Source organism: Sesamum indicum, unplaced genomic scaffold, assembly GCF_000512975.1.
Source record: "Sesamum indicum cultivar Zhongzhi No. 13 unplaced genomic scaffold, S_indicum_v1.0 scaffold00125, whole genome shotgun sequence".
In the NCBI taxonomy this organism is placed as follows: Eukaryota; Viridiplantae; Streptophyta; class Magnoliopsida; order Lamiales; family Pedaliaceae; genus Sesamum; species Sesamum indicum.
The window spans coordinates 35,634-53,741 of NW_011628052.1; the positions used below are offsets into that span (position 1 = coordinate 35,634).

Consider the following 18,108-nt stretch of genomic DNA (forward strand, 5'->3'; position numbering starts at 1 on the left):
TATGTTTAGGCCCTTGTACACCTGAATATTGTCCGAGTTGATGACCTCTGCCCTGAAATGGGTGGCCCTTCAGGGGTTTGGCATTTAAATACTGTTTGTGGAAGGCTGCAATTGCTACTACCCATAATGAATTTAGATTGTATATGAAACAAATGTCAGTACTTGATAAAAACTGCTATAGAATGGTTTGATGATAAACCCCCAACACAGTGGAGTAGATCACACTTCAAAACTGATATTAGATGTGATGTTTTATTGAATAATTTTTGTGAAACATTTAACTCGAACATTTTGGAGGCTAGGGAAAAGCTTATTGTCACTATGCTTGAATGGATCAGAGAGTATTTAATGAGCAGACTGTAGGAGAACAGCGATAGGGCAAAATTGAAGTTGATAGGTGTTATATGTCCTAGGATTCTGAAAATTGTAGAGAAAAATATTGAAAAGTCCACAGATTGGATTCCCATAAAGGCTGATTCATCTCATCATCAATTAAACTGTTTTGATGGTTCACAACATTGAGTTGATTTGGACAAGAGAAGTTGTTCTTCTAGGAAATGGGATTTGAATGGCATCCCATGTAAACATGCTTGTAGTGCCATATTGTGTAAAGATGATGATCCTATTCAGTATGTGAATAAATGCTATAGTATGGCATCTTATAATAACGTTTATAAGACTGTAATTATGCTTATGGTTGGTAGAGAATTGTGGACTGCTACACAATTCATCCATCATTTGCCACCAAAAGTTTTTAAAGGGGCTGGTAGGCCTCCAAAATCTAGAAAGAGTAAACCTGATGAGATAGTGTTAAAGTAGAAGAAAAATGGTAAGGGAAAACCGCAGAAAAGAGTGCAGAAAACTGTCAAGTGCAGCAAATGCGGTAAGGAGAAACACAATGCCCGAAAATTTTCATTGAAGAACCTGGACGAAGATACACAAGTCACTGATGCATTTAGTCAAGAAAAAGAGGCTCATGTAAGCAAGAAAAGAAGGGCAAGACTGAATATATAAATCTGATTTGTGTGTGTTGATTTCATACTTATCTAAATCTGATTTTGTTGCAGGTTGAAAAGGAAGCAGGTGAAGAGGACATTTTGACTAAAAATGTTGCATTTCAGGGAGACAACTCTATTGTAAGAAACATCAGTATCCATTCCATTTTAAGTTGCCATTCATTATTACTAAATAACTTTTTTCCAGGGTTGGAAGAACAAATTTCAACTGACGAGATGACTAAATCTGATGCATTTTAGTAGAACAAGTCTGTGGTAAGAAAACTTCAGCACCCATACATTCCATTTTAATTATACATCATCTAATACTTGATATGGACTATTTTTTCAAGGAATGAAGTAACAAGAGCTTTCAAGTATTGTAGTCCATCATACAGGCCAACAAACTGCAGCTTCAGTAAGTAATTCTCAAATAATTTCAAGAATTTTATTTATCATTCACTTATTCAGTTTATTTCATTCTCCTTATAGGTAATACCCAAACCATTCAAGCCACCCAGGTATAAACAAAAAATTGCACACAAACAACCATGGAAGTCATCATACAAGTCTTCCACATCCCACCAACAAGATGCAGCTCAAAGCTCTAGGCTACCTCCACCAACTCAACCAAGTCATATGCAGCCACCATTCCCAAAAGTTAATATTAGAGCTTCACCACGATGGACAGTGAGACAGGAGATATTTCCAAAACAGGCTTTACAACCAGAGACCAAATCTCTTCTGTCAATATGTACATTTTTTAAGAAGGATGAAAAGAAGTATATTACATTATCACGATTGAACAATGTGTTATCACAATCGAAGGACAATGGAGACAAAGGCAAGAAGAAAGATGGGAGGAATTCACCTTTTGTTTAAGTTTTTTATTTTGATTGAAACATTTTTTGTTTGTTATCTCAAGATACTTGAGAAACTTGAGGAATAAGCTATGATTGCATATGTTATGAGTTAGGGAGTTATGTGGATAGGTTGTTGTTGAAGAAATATTGTAACTGGATGTTCATGTTTTTGGTGAAGACAGGCTGTAAATTGTGGACAGGATGTTGTAAATTGTTGATATTAGTATGAAATGAATGTTCCTTATTAACATGTTGAAAATGGTGCAGAAATGAATGTTTTCATTTTCATTATAATGCAAAAAATTCCTTATATTGTTGAAAAAGGTGCAGAAATGGCTGAAAAGGATGCACAAATGTTGTTGAAAATTCCTTATATTGTTGAAAAGGGTGCAGAAACGGCTGAAAATTTATTTTCATTTTTATTCTATTACTAAATTAATTAACAACTGGAATTTTAAGCTTGCAGTTTCATTCTTAAAATTTATTACCAGAATTCTTTATCAACATAACACAAAATTCACAAAAGCGTCAAATTTGAGGCTTTCAATTTCATTATCAAAACCACAAAATGCCATTACAATTCCTCCTTATGTTTACTCATATCTAACAACGTAATGTAAGTTCCTACAAATCTAGCAGTCTAGAACAATTCATCGAACGATTCATCCAAAGACCACCATCCATTTACCTATCCAAAAACCGACTAACACAAACCATGATGCCACCAAGAATCTTTTGGATGGAGTACCGACAGTTGGTTTCGGATCTATGTTTTCTTTGCAAATGAAACGAGCCACAATGTTCATACGAGGCTCCAGCACCAATTTGTCCCATGCTTCATTGGCATGTCCACCACGTCGAAGGAATACCTTTGTGTCATTTAATCGATGGATCTGCCACTCGAATTCCTCCGTTATCCTCAAAATCTTTTCAACTTGACGGCAAGCTAATTTGCAAGTGTTCGTCTTAGTTTCATAAATAGCTGCCTTAAGAAGCTTAACCCTAGTTTCACCATCGACAAGACCCTCGCTCCCAAAGAACACCTCCATCTCGGGACCCCAATGGCATGCCTAATCCCATAATCATAGTCACGAATTTTTGGGTCAAAAAATGCCTTACCCTCCTCCACCAACCCGCTATCCACCATCTGATCAACCCTTTTCGACACGTATGAATGAAAAATCAGGATCACCACGTCCATCCAGAGAAAGCAACATTAGATATTGGAGCGAAACTCAGTGTCGTCATTGACAAGTGCCTGTAAGAAGGAATTGGACCCTCCAGCAATGATTGCCAGCCGATTCTTTTGTACGGTGGCATCAATAGCCAAAAGTGCATGATGCACAGAATCATGTACAGTGAAATCCATGTCGGGATCAATGATCCAAAGCAAATGGTGTGGCACGCCACGACATTCTTCAATGCTAACCTTATTGGTTACTATGTATAGGCCCTTGTACAACTGAATTTTGTCCGAGTTGATGACCTCTGTCCCAAAAAGGGTGGCTAGTCTATCGCCAAGCTTGATTTGCCTGTTCCTGTGGCACCCAATACCACCACCACCTTATCCTTCCCTTGGTGCTTGTTCATCATGCCCCCAAGTGAAAAGTTTGTCATGTTGGATTGTCTTGGCTTCCAGGAGGAGATCGACATTCTAATTGGTAATTACTTTTACTTTTTTTTAACACCTGTCAATTTCATTACACAAACAAAACAAAAGAAAAAGGCCATGTGTTAGAATTCTCTCCAACAAAATAAACAAAACATTGACCAACTACAATCTACAATTTTAGAATATCTATCTATCATAGAGAGACAAGCCCTTTTCAATTCTTGGATTAATTTCTCTTCTTCAAAAGGATTTGTTTCAAGAAAAACTTCAAACATTTGTGGGCTCTTGAGAGAATTACGAACAATTTTCATTGATGTGAAAGAAATCACCTAGACAATTGTTTTAAACATGAAGAAACATAGGATGTGTAGGGGGTATTTATACATACATACTTACACACTATGTGGAACAAATCAAGCCATTCATAGTAATAACTTCACCCCTAACCCTATCCACTTACTATATAACAATTCAAATAAATCATGAGCAAAGCTCTTTTCAAATTACTGTATTTTTTACTGTATTTATAAAATAGGAAAAGAATCATTAATTATTACGAAGCTGTTGTCAAAAGATAATACAAATACTAATCATAATTAAGATGTCAAAATCTACACCGTGCAGGTACCATAAGAGATGCAATAAATCCATCGGTAATTATTTTTTCTAAAAAAATTATTCTTGGGATGGATAGTAAGTAATTTTACTATATCGAATGAGAAAAATATTATGAGAAATTAAAATATAATGACGAAGTACTTAGTGATTATCCATATCTTACGTAGGATTTGCTTTTGAGTAAAATCGAGTGAGTTTAAGTATTCTCATTAATTCGTCAACCTACTAATATGGAAAAAACATATATTATAATGACAAAATCTATATTAATTGAACGTTAATAAATCTGGTCTATAGATTTTATCTCTTCTTTCGATTTACTGAAATTTAAATGGAGCAAATTCTAAATGTTAATTATACTATTCTTGTAATTGTTACTATATGCAATTGATTCATGTATTTGGACATTTTGTGGTCCATGATTAATATGAAAGTAATTAAGTTGCAGTATCCATCCGTTGATGATACTGATTGCATCCATTTATTTTATTTCATTTTTTTTAGTTTTATAATAACGCTATTTCATTGGCATCTACACCACGTCGAAGGAATACATTTGTGGCGTTCAATCGATGGATTTGCCACCCGAATTCCTCCCTCATCCTCAAAATCTTTTCAACTTGACGATAAGCTAATTTGCAAGTGCGCATCTTAATTTCCTCAATAGGTGTCTTAAGAAGCTTAGCCCTAGTTTCACCGTCGACAAGACCCTGAAGAACTCATCCATCTCGGGAACCCCAATGGCACGCCTAATCCCATAATCATAGCCATAATTTTTTGGGTCAAAAAATGCCTTACCCTCCTCCACAAACCCGGTATCCACCATCCGATCAACCCTTTTCGACACGTACGAATGCAAGACCAGGATCGCCACGTCCATCAAGAGAAAGCAACACTAGTACTTGAAGGGAAACTCAGTGTAGTCACTGACAAGTGCCTGTATGAAGGAATTAGACCCTCTAGCAATGATTGGCAAGCGATTCTTTTGTACGATGGCATCAACAACCACCAATGAATGATGCACAAAATCATGTACAGTGAAATCCACCTTAGGATCAATGATTCCGAGCAAATGGTGTGGCACACCGCGGCATTTATTGGTTACAATGTCTAGGCCCTTGTAGACCTAAATTTTGATCGAGTTTATGACCTCTGTCCCGAGACGGGTGGCTAGGTCTATCGCCAGGCGAGATTTGCCTGTGCCAGTGGCACCCAATACCACCACCACCTTATCCTTCCCTTGGTGCTTGTTCATCCCAACTGAAAAGTTCGTCATGCTGGATTGTGCTGGCTTCCAGGAGGAGATCGACATTTTAATTGGTAATTACTTTTACTTTTTTTAACACCAGTCAATTTCCTCACACAAATAAAAAAAAGAAAAAGGCCACATGTTAGAATTCTCTCAAAGAAAACAAGCAAAACATGTACCAAATACAATCTATAATTTTAGAATATCTATCTGTCATAGAGAGACCCTTTTTAATTCTTGGATTAATTTCTCTTCTTCAAAAGGATTTGTTTCTAGAAAAACTTCAAACATTTGTGGGCTCTAGAGAGAATCACGAAAAAGTTTCATTGATGTCAAAGAAATTACCTAGACAATTGTTTGAAACATGAAGAAATATAGGATGTGTAGGGGAGTATTTATACATACATACTTACACACAATGTGGAACAAATTAAGCCATGCATAGTAATAACTTCACCCCTAACCCTATCCACTTACTATATAACAATTCAAATAAATCATGAGCAAGGCTCTGTCCAAATTACTGTATTTTTTACTGTATTTACATTATAGGAAAGAATCAGTAATTATTGCGAAGGTGGCGTCAAAACATAATATAAATACTAATCATAATTAAGATGTCAAAATCTATACCGTGCAGGTACCATAAGAGATGCAGTATCGAATGAGAAAAAAATTATGAGGACTTAAAAGATAATGACGAAGTACTTAGTGATTATCCATATCTTACATATGATTTGCTTTTGAGTAAAATCAAGTGAGTTTAAGTATTATCATTAATTCGTGAACCTACTATATATGAAGAAACATATATTATAATGACAAAATCTATATTAATTAAATGTTAATGAATCTGGTCTACAGATTTTATCTATTCTTTAGATTTACTGAAATTTAATTGGAGCAAATTCTTAATGTTAAATATACTATTCTTGTAATTGTTACTATATGCAATTGATTCATGTATTTGGACATTTTGTGGTCCATAATTAATATGAAAGTAATTAAGTTGCAGTATCCATCCGTTGATGATAATGATTGCATCCATTTATTTTATTTTATTTTGTTTTAGTTTTGTAATAACGCTATTGTATGCAGCAATAAATCTGTTTCCTCAATTATTTTGCATGAATTCTTCATTATATGTTACAGGAATTAATCACACAACTTATTCCTCGTTAATATTCAAGAATATAGCAATGATTAATAGGCTTTTATAGATATCCTAAACGTTAACATGCGATCACAATTTGTGTTTGTCGTCTTATATTAACATATTTGTATTATACATTTATTCATCAATCTCAAATGCAATCGCTAACAATTTGATTTAGTTTATCCCTATGCACATCAACAAGTATATACATAATCCTATTTGCGACTAGTTAAAACTTGCCGATACATTTAGTACGATGAATAAAAGACGTAATCCCTACTCAAACTAAATTAATACTCACTTCCATATGAGTATGATCAATGAAGGATGTAATCCGTACTCAAACTAAGTTAATACTAACTTCCAAATGATGCTTCTATATATGTATGAACAAAATTATTTTCTCTACTTATACCAATTAAACTAGTGTTCGATTAGTATAAATTACTAAAATTATCAAAATTATAAATTTTGTTCATACATATGTAGAAGCATCATATGGAAGTAAGTATAAATTTAGTTTGAGTACGAATTACCTCCGTCATTGATCATACTCAAATGGAAGTGAGTATTAATTTAGTTTGAGTAGTGTAGAGTGGAAGTCACCAGAAAATCCTATCCAACTATTAACAAAATTGGAGTACGAAACTCCTTAAGATTATTACAGGCCAATATACAACTTAAATGATAATAACAAATGAAAGAAATAATGAAATACTTAAATCAACAGAATAATGATTAATAGACTCAGAGTAGCCAGATCCTTTATGTCGATAAAGGAATACGGTCACAAGGCACCATTTCCACAATGAACCGACTCATGGTAACTCCACAAACCAAGAACCCGACCACAACTCCGATCACTCAAATCTCAGTATCACACGGTCACAAAGACCCCAACTCAATACTTCACAAAGAACTTCGGTGAATGGTGAAGGAGATAAACAACTTGGGGTGATGGAAGAGAAGAAAAACCTGATAGCCTTTCCTAAAATCATTAGATTGGTTTAGAAAAGTGGCCAAGGCTCCCAGAGAAGAGAAGGAAGAAAATCACAGATAGGATTTGGAGAGGAGACGAAGTAGACGGCGTAGAAAAACCAGAGAAGAGGGAAAGTGAGATTTAGGGTTACGGATGTGATATAAGTAGGTAGACAGGATGGGTTGGGTTACCGGGTCGGTTGTGGGCTGCCAAGTGGCTCAGGTAATTGGGCTGCCATGATCGGCCTTTTAATAAGTCATTAGGCTATAAATTATTACAAGTAGGGATTACATCTTTTGTTGATCGTACTAAATGTATCGGATTATAACAAGTAGGGATTACAAAGTAGGGATTATATATATTTCTTGTTGATCATGCTAATTGCACGGACATGAGTTTTAATTGGTATAAATAGGATTACATATATATTTCGTTGATCAAAGCATTGAATATTCATGCTTTCATACTAATTGTACAGCTGTGAATTTTAACTCAGTATATCCTTAGGACTACATAATTTTGTTGATCATACTAATTGTTCATATGCAGGAAGGTACATATATATTTTGTTAGTAAAAGCATCACATAATGCTTGTACCCTATTTGTACGGATATTGGTTTTAGACTGGATCAACATAATAACTTCTTTGGTAGACCACAGTAATTGCAAGTACACGATTTGTCACTTGATGATCATAATAAATATATGAAACATGAATTTTTACTTGGTATAAATAGGATCGCTCAAGACTATAGTATACTTTATTGATTCAAACATCATTAATATATTCAAATTTATAATTAAGTTAATTTGGAACAATTCTTCATCATATTAATTGTACTGACATGAGCTTTAAATTGATATGAGTAGGATTATATTTCAAAATAATTCTATAAACAAAGTTTAATTTGGTAATTAGGACTAAATATTTTGTTGATGGAAGCACCATAAATGTACTTATATGAGTTTTATTAACTTAGATAAATGTTACAAGAATTGATCACACATCTTATTCCTCGTTCATATTCAAGAATATAGCGATGATTAATACGCTTCCATAGATATCATAAATGTTAACATGCGATCACAATTCGTGTTAGTTGTCTTATACTAATATATTCATATTGCACATTTATTTATCAAGCTCAAATGCAATTGCGAATAATTTGATTTAATTTTCAACATTATTCAAGAACTCCGGATATATATGTGTACATATATCCACCTACACACCCATAGTATTTTTACTTATATTTATTGATAACACTAATTATTTTATTAATTTTAATTCTATTAATTTTATAATTTTGATACTTTTGGTCTTGTAAAAACTAATTTTCATAATTTGTGTAGGACAAAAAATGACACCCCCTCATATATTACTAGACAGAAACTGTATTTTAATACCTATACAAATAAGTAGGATTTAACATTTTAATGATCACACTAACTGCTCGAACACTAGTTTAATTGGTATAAGTAGAGATAATAAATTTTGTTTGTACATATGTAAAGCATCATATGGAAGTAAGTATTAATTTAGTTTGAGTACGGATTACATCCTTCGTTGATCATACTCATATGGAAGTGAATATTAATTTAGTTTGAGTAGGAATTACATCTTTTGTTGATCGTACTAAATGAATTGGCAAGTTTTAAATACATGCAAATAGGATTATATATATTTCATGTTTATAATTCTACACAAATGGACAAGAGTTTAAATTGGTATAAATTAGATTACATATATATTTTGCTGATCAAAGCATTGAATATTACTGCTTTCACACTAATTGTACCACCATGAATTTTAATATATCAGTAGGACTACAAAATTTTCCCGATCATACTAATTGTTCATATGCACGAAGGTACATAATTGATCATACTAATTGTTCATATGCAGTCGGTTTCGGATCAATGTTTTCTTTACAAATGAAACGAGCCACAATGTTCGTACTAGGCCCCAGCACCCATTTCTCCCTTACTTCATTGACATCTCCACCACGTCGAAGGAATATCATAGGATCGCATTTTGTGCGTATTTCATATAATATTTTGAACTATTTTGTGATCAAATGCTCATAATTAAATATTATTTTGCAGCATTATGACAAATGAAATGAAAAATAAAGAAAAGCACCAAAATGGATATTCGGACAAGACTCAAACTCAATTTTTGACAAGAATTTGGAGCTACATGGACTTCCTTTCGATGAATGAGGAGTTTAACTAGGATTATAATTTTATTTCCATAAGTCCTTTAGTTCAATTAGGAATTTACTTTTAATCCTAATAGAATTAGGTATCTAGCTATTATAAATAGGTGATGTAATTCAGTTTACGAGACAACTTTTGAACACTTCTATTTCTCTATGTTTTTATAATATTTTCTTACTTTGCTTTTCATGCGTTCTTCCATTAGCATGTCTAGCTAGTTCTCTTATTCCGGTTGAAGATTTGGTGAATGCTTAAATGCAACGAGTTGTGAGATCTAATTTATGCTTTCTATTTTTATTCATATTGGTATTTGTGTTGTTCTCTATGCTTTTACTACAAATAATCTGATTTTTGGTCAAGAATATTTGCCTAGCCAATTAAACTATTAAATCCGTAATTGTTTGTTTAGTTCAATAACTAGTGGTAACATAGCATAATTGATTATATAGAAGTTTTCGATTATGTTGTGGGGCATGCACAATCTAACTTAAATAAATCCTCGTAGGAATTTATTGGTTAGAATTGGGTCTTTCTAATTTTTCATGCTGTCGGTAAATTAAATCTTGAGGATGTTCTCAAGATTCTTTACTGATTAGGGGTTTAGTCAACGGACGTTCCTTGACTATCCACAAGGTAAGGAAAGGTGAGGCCGTTAGGTCGTACCAATGGCCATAACCAATTTATCTATCATGAATGATTGTTATCTTTGCATTTATGATCGACCGTGGAATTAAGCATGATCCTATCTTTAACTAGAATACTTTTCTCTTATATTTATCTCTTCTAATTTTATTAATATTTTAGTTTAATTTAGTTTTTAATTTTATTCTTCTTCATAATCATAAACCCCCCCCCCAAGTATTTTTATTTTTATTTTTTAAAAGAATTAATTTAAAACCAATCTCTCTGGATTCAACCCTACTCACACTTCTATGAAAGTGTTCGTAGAAATTATTTTTTCTTCAATTGACACCCATCAAATTTTGGCGCCATTGCCTGGGATTGGTGTTATTAAATTAATTTTTTTTTCTTGTTACTTGGTTTTATGCTGCGTTCTTCTCGTATAGGTAAACTTGAATTTGACCCCGAGATCGAGAAGAAGGCTCATAGACTCCAAAAAGAAACAAAGCAACACAAGGAAGAGGCCTCTACTTCTTCCAAACCAGCAGCAAATTCTAAGTTAGACGTGCGCGCGTCTAGCTACTCTCAGTATGAAATCATGGCTCAAAATTTGGAATGAACGATCAAAAAGATGACTTGTCTTGAATTAAATCAACAACCACTCTACATTGAATAATCTAATTTAAATGTTGATTGTGAACTTGAATCGGGTCTCATCCACTTAGTTCGCTCTTTTCGCGGCCTTGCAGGTGAAGACCCGCACAAGCACCTTAAAGAATTCCATGTGGTGTGTTCCGGCATGAGACCTCAAGGAGTCACCGAAGAACAAGTCAAGCTAAGAGCCTTTCCATTCTGATTGGGCGATGAAGCAAAAGATTGGCTCTACTCCTTACCTTCAGGATCTATTGTTAGTTCGCACGAGCTCGATAAACAATTTCTTGAGAACTACTTCCCCGCTTCAAGGACTACAAAACTCCGGAAGGAAATAAGTGGAATACACCAATTCTCCGGTGAAAGTTTCTGAGTATTAGGGGAGATTCAAGCAATTGGTGGAGTCCCGACCATCTTCTAATTCAATATTTTTATGAAGGGTTGTCTGAGGCAAATAGAAGCTTGGTGGATGCAGCTAGTGGAGGTGCTTTCTATGACAAAACTCCTACCGAAGCACGCAAACTAATCACAACCATGCCGGCTAATAATCAAAAATTCAGTAGTAGAAATGACAACCCCCCACGAAGGGTAAACGAGGTAAGTACTTCTATTAATGAACGGTTAGATAAACTTACTTTTCTTGTTGAAAAGCTTATAGGGGGAAGTATTCAACAAGTCAAGACTTGTGGGATATGTACATCTTTGGGACATTGTACCGACGGTTGTCCTACACTTCACGAAAAATCAACCAAACATGCTGACGTCGTCGATGGATTTTTTGAGCAACAACAAAGGAGATATGACCCATTTTCCAATACCTATAACAATGGTTGGAGAGATTACCCAAATTTGAGGTATGACAATCAACCTCAAAACTTTCAAAGGGTTCCACACCAACCACCACCACTACCAACACCTCCCAATAATGGTATGCCCCTGAAAGATATCGTGAAAACACTCGCCTTGAGCACCAAACAATTCCAACAAGAAACCCGCTTGAGCATACAAAATTTGGAATCTCAAATGAGCGAACTGGCCTCCTCTGTCAGCCGCTTGGAATCTCAAGGTAAGTTTCGCTCCCAAACTATTATTAAGCCTAAACAAAACTTTAGTGCTATTACCTTGTGCAGTGGGAAAGAGCTACAACTCGAAAATAACACTAGGCGTGGGCATGCACAGCATGACAAAATAGAGGATGACCTCAAAATTCTTCCAAAACAAGCTGAAAAATCCAACTAAGTCAGCAAGGAAAGTCCCAAGGTGTTCGTGCCCAAACTTCCCATCCCGGAGAGATTCGCCAAGTCCAAAGAGGAGGAAGAGGAAAAATAGATTCTTGAAACTTTACTCAAAGTTGAGGTAAATATTTCCCTACTCAATGCAATTAAACAAATACCTCGCTATGCAAAATTTTCAAAGAATTGTGCACCAGAATCCAAATTGAGAGATAATGAAAGGGTAAGTATGGGAGAAAATGTATCTGTCATTCTTCAAAGAAACTACCTCCTAAATGCAATGATCCAGGTACATTTTCTATCCCTTGCAAAATTGGAATCATTCTTCAAAGAAACTACCTCCTAAATGCAATGATCCAGGTACATTTTCTATCCCTTGCAAAATTGGAAAGATTGGAATAGAAAAAGTAATGTCTGATTTGGGTGCTTCTATCAATATTATGCATCTTACCGATTATGAATCTTTGAATGTTGGCCCATTAAAAGAAATGAGGGTCGTTCTTCAACTTGCTTATCATTCCGTAGTTTACCCCGAAAGAGTTCTTGAGGATGTACTTGTACAAGCTGATGAATTTGCTTGACATGAGGGGTGATACTTCTCCCAATTCTACATTCATCTTTTTAGGAAGACCAATCCTTATAACCTCAAAAACAAAAATTGATGTTGATGTCGGAATTCTCTCTATGGAATTTGATAATGAGGTTATGAGTTTTAGAATTTGTGGTGCCATGAAATATTCTAATGATGTGCATTCTATTTTTTTCATTGATTTTTATTCATCCTTCGGTGCAAAAAAATGCTATGTTCGATGCTGGAGGAGCATTTAAGACAACAATTACCAAATGCCTCACCTCGAGTCCAAGAACTTACATGAACAAAGTCTTTCATGACAAAATAAGTTCAAGGAAGAAGTCATCCATGGACCGTCAAGTCCTCCTAAATCCACACCATCACTGGGTGCATTACATAGAAGAAGTGGATTTAGAGTGTCCAACTCATTTAAGTTGAGGCACAACAACATCTAGCCAAAGACGTTAAGAAAGACGCTTCTCGGGAGGCAACTCATGTCCTTCTCTTTTTCTCAATTTTTTTTCCCTCTAACTTCTTGTGAATGTTGTGATACCACTACAATCAATTTTTGCAGGTCAAGGTGAACATGCATCAACCCTACAGTTAGGCGTGCCCACACGTAATTCGGGCAACTAATTCATCAAGATGTATGAGCATCCATAAGGGACTCTCCCTCTCATTCAAAATCTCACAATTCTTGAGCTGCCGCAGTTCCATCACTTACCCACAAATCACTAAAGGACGTTCTCTTTCTCCTTTCTTTTATTTTATCGTTCTAGATATGCATGCTTACCACATTGGGGACAATGTGGAATTAAATGGGGGGAGGGTGTTTTGATGATTGTTTTGATAGAGAAATGAGTCTTGGTGGATTAATTGTTTTGATTGATTCTTGCTACCCCTTCCATATATTTTTTTCTTGTCCTCATGTTAGCATTATGATCAAAGACCAGGCTAATCAAGTAATAATTTGGTAATGTGTGATAAGGGTGTGCATCTAATGACTCTTGACAACTTACGGTTAAGAACTTGTTTTGCAAATGGTGATTTGAATTGAAAATTAAATGTGGAAAATTGGTGGACATAACCTACCTAGAGAGGAATTTTTAGCCTATACACTCATGAAAATCTACAATTTTTGTTATCTTGAGAGACAATGCTTCATGATTTTGTCTTCCTAGAACTTGCTTTGGACCATATCGAGACTACATCTCTATGCATACACTTCAAAATGATAAAGGCACTAGGATAAAAACTCCTTTAGCTTAAAAGACCACCCACATGCAATTCTCCTTAGTAAGCCCATTTGAGCCTTATAAGCCTTAATTTCTTGTTATGAAATCCCAAGTATAAACAAACTCTACCGTCTCTTTATTACCCTTATTTGGCCCTTCTAAGGATTAGTAGAGTGTCAAGAAAACAAAAATGTATTCTATGTATGTGTTTTGACGATAAATGTGGGGATATTTCAATTTTTGTAAAGGAGATTTATGAGCTAACTTGTCACGTGACAACCTTGTTCTATGCCTTAATAGACAAAGAAAGAGAAAACAAAAAAGAATACCTTCAAAAGGAAAAGGAAAAATAACAAAATCGAGGAAGGCAAAGAAAAAAAATACTCTTTCTCTTAAAAAAGACATAGCTCAAGTCGAGGAAGGTGGGACATGAAGTTAGAGTATAAGATAGATCAATTTTTGAGAAGCTTGGATTCTTATATCTATTACTTGGTGCTCTAATTTAGTTTCTTGGATTTCCACCTCATTTTTCCTTATTCTTCCTACCCCTAAACCAATGCCCCATTACAACCAAACTATAAGAACTCTTGATTCAAATGTGTGTATATTTAAAAGTGGTGGAGATTTTGGTGTATAATCAAGCCTATGGTGAATCATTTTCATAGCAAGCATTTGAGCGAAACACTCAACCAAAAATACTTGAGAGATTGGGAGACATGAGAGCACAGTCCACTTGTTTTTCATGCTTAGTTTTGATGAAAATCATCTTGTGAAAACTTGTTTGAAGCTTGTTGAGTTGTCTTTTATCATATCGTGTACCATTCTTTGAACACTTAACTAGATTCTTGATTGGGTACTTTCGTCTGTGATCCATAAACTTTGGAATTAAATTCTTGAACCTATTTTATCTCTACTTCTTTGCATCGAGGACGAGCAAAGGGTTAAGTGGGGAGATACTTGATATGATCTCATTTTATGCTTATTTCATGTCATATTTTGACCTATTTTGTGGCCAAATGCTCCTATTAAATTTTACTTTGTAGCATTAGGACAAATGAAATGGAAAATAAAGAAAAGCACCAAATTGAAAATTCGGACAAGACTCAAACTCAATTTTTGACAAGAATTTGGAGATGCATGGACTTCCTTTCGATGAATGAGGAGTTTAACTAGGATTATAATTTTATTTTCATATGTCCTTTAGTTCAATAAGGAACCTACTTTTAATCCTAATAGAATTAGGTATCTAGCTATTATAAATAGGCGATCTAATTTAGTTTAAGAGACCACTTTTGAACTCTTCTATATCTATACATTTTTATAATATTTTCTTACTTTGCTTTTCATGCGTTCTTCCATTAGCATGGCTAGCTAGTTTTCTTATTCTGATTGAAGATTTGGTGAATGCTTAAATCTAATGACTTGTGAGATCTAATTTATACTTTCTACTTTTATTCATATTGGAATTTGTGTTGTTCTCTGTGCTTTTATTACAAATAATCTGATTTATTGTCAAGAATATTTGCCTAGCCAATTGAACTTGCAAATCTATAATTGTTTGTTTAGTTCAGTAACTAGTGGTAACATAACATAATTGATTAGGTAGAAGTTTTCGTTTATGTTGTGGGGCATTCACATTCTAACTTACATAAATCCTCGTAGAAATTTATTGGTTAACATTGGGCCTTTCTAGTTCTTCATGTTGTCGATAAATTAAATTTTGAGAACGTTCCCAAGGTTGTGTACTGATTAGGGATTTAGTCAATGGACATTCCTTAACTATCCACAAGGTAAGGAAAGGTGAGGCCGCTAGGTCGTACCAATGGCCATAACCAATTTATCTATCTTGAATGATTGTTATCTTTACATCTATGATCGACCGTAGAATTAAGCATGATCCTGTCTTTTACTGGAATACTTTTCTCTTATATTTATCACTTCTAATTTTATTAACTTTTTAGTTTAATTTAGTTTTTATTTTATTCTTTTTCACATTCTTTAACCCCCCCAATTATTTTTATTTTTATGTTTTGAAGGAATTAATTTAAAACCATTCCCTGTGGATTCGATCCTATTCAAACTTCTACAAAAGTGTTCTTAGGAATTATTTTTGGTGGAATCGACACCCATCATAATATCTCTGTGGCGTTCAACCGATGGATTTGCCACCCGAGTTCCTCCCTCATCTTCAAAATCTTTTCAACTTGCCGGCAAGCTAATTGGGAAGTGTTCATCTTAATTTCATCAATAGCTGCCTTAAGAACCTTAGCGCTAGTTTCACCATCGACAAAACCCTCACTCCTGAAGAACTCATCCATCTCAGGGACCCCAATGGCACGCCTAATCCCATACTCATAGTCACGAATTTTTGGGACAAAAAATGCCTTACCCTCCTCCATCAACCCGCTATCCACCATCTGATCAACCTTTTTCGACATGTACGAATGCAAGACTGGGATCGCCATGTCCATCCAGAGAAAGCAATACTCGTACTTGGAGGGAAATTAAGTGTTGCCATTGACAAGTGCCTATATGAAGGAATTGGACCCTCCAGCAATGATTGGCAATCGATTCTTTTGTACGATGGCATCAACAGCCAACAATGCATGATGCACAAAATCATGTACAGTGAAATCCATCTCGGGTTCAATGATTCCGAGCAAATGGTGCGGCACGCCGCGGCATTCATTACTCATTACTCACCTTATTGGTTACTATGTCTAGGCCCTTGTAGACCTAAATTTTGTCCGAGTTGATGACCTCTACCCCGAAACGGGTGGCCAGGTCTATCGCTAGGCGGGATTTGCCTGTGCCAGTGGCACCTAATACCACCACCACCTAATCCTTCCCTTGGTGCTTGTTCATCATGCCCCCAATTGAAAAGTTCGTCATGCTGGATTATGCTGGCTTCCAGGAGGAGATCGACATTCTAATTTGTAATTAGTTTTACTTTTTTTAACAGCTGTCAATTTCATCACACAGATTATAAAAAGAAAAAGGCCACATGTTAGAATTTTCTCAAACAAAACATGTACCAAATACAATCTACTATTTTAGAATATCTATCTATCACAGAGAGACAAGCCCTTTTCAATTCTTGGATTAATTTTCTTCTTCAAAAGGACTTTTTTGAAGAAAAACTTCAAACATTTGTGGGCTCTGGAGAGAATCACGAACAAGTTTCATTAATTGGAAAGAAATTACCTAGACAATTGTTCAAAATATGAAGAAACATAGGAGGTGTAGTGCGGTATTTATACATACATACTTACGCACAATGTGGAACAAATCAAGCCATGCATAGTAATAACTTCACCCCTAACCTATCCACTTACGATAGAACAATTCAAATAAATCATGAGCAAGGCTCTGTCCAAAATACTGTATTTTTTACTGTATTTGCAAATTAGGAAAAGAATCATTAATTATTGCGAAGTTGTCGTCAAAACATAATACAAATACTAATCATAATTAAAATGTTAAAATCTACACCGTGTAGGTACCATAAGAGATGCAATAAATCCATCGATAATTTTTTTTGTACAAAATTTATTCTTGCGATGTATAATGAGTAATTTTACTATATCAAATGAGAAAAAAATTATGAGAAATTAAAAGATAATGACAAAGTACTTAGTGATTATCCATATCTTACGTAGGATTTGCTTTTGAATAAAATCAAGTGACTTTAAATATTCTCATTAATTCGTCAACCTACTATATATGAAAAAGCATATATTATAATGAAAAAATCTATATTAATTGAACGTTAATAAATCTGGTCTACGGATTTTATCCCTTCTTTAGATTTACTGATATTTAATTAGAGCAAATTCTGAATGTTAATTACACTGTTCTTGTAATTGTTACTATATGCAATTGATCCATGTATTTGGTTGTGGTCCATGATTAATATGAAAGTAATTAAGTTGCATCATCGATATGTTGATGATGCTGATTGCATCCATTTATTTTATTTCATTTAATTTTAGTTTTGTAAAAACGCTATTGTATGCAACAATAAATCAGCTTCCTAAAATTAGTTTATAATAAATCAGTTTCCTGAACTTATTCCTCGTTAATATTGAAGAATATAGCAATGATT

The 18,108-nt window shown here is 34.5% G+C and overlaps 4 pseudogenes; all 4 read right to left on the reverse strand.

Annotated features, from left to right (window-relative positions):
* Window positions 1–2,692, reverse strand: part of LOC105179159 — a 3,406-nt pseudogene extending 714 nt beyond the window's left edge.
* Window positions 2,693–2,804: 112 nt separating this feature from the next.
* Window positions 2,805–3,511, reverse strand: LOC110011283 (annotated as a pseudogene).
* Window positions 3,512–4,719: 1,208 nt separating this feature from the next.
* On the reverse strand, window positions 4,720–5,400 carry LOC105179160 (annotated as a pseudogene).
* Window positions 5,401–16,132: 10,732 nt separating this feature from the next.
* On the reverse strand, window positions 16,133–16,895 carry LOC105179161 (annotated as a pseudogene).
* Between the last annotated feature and the right edge of the window lie 1,213 nt (window positions 16,896–18,108).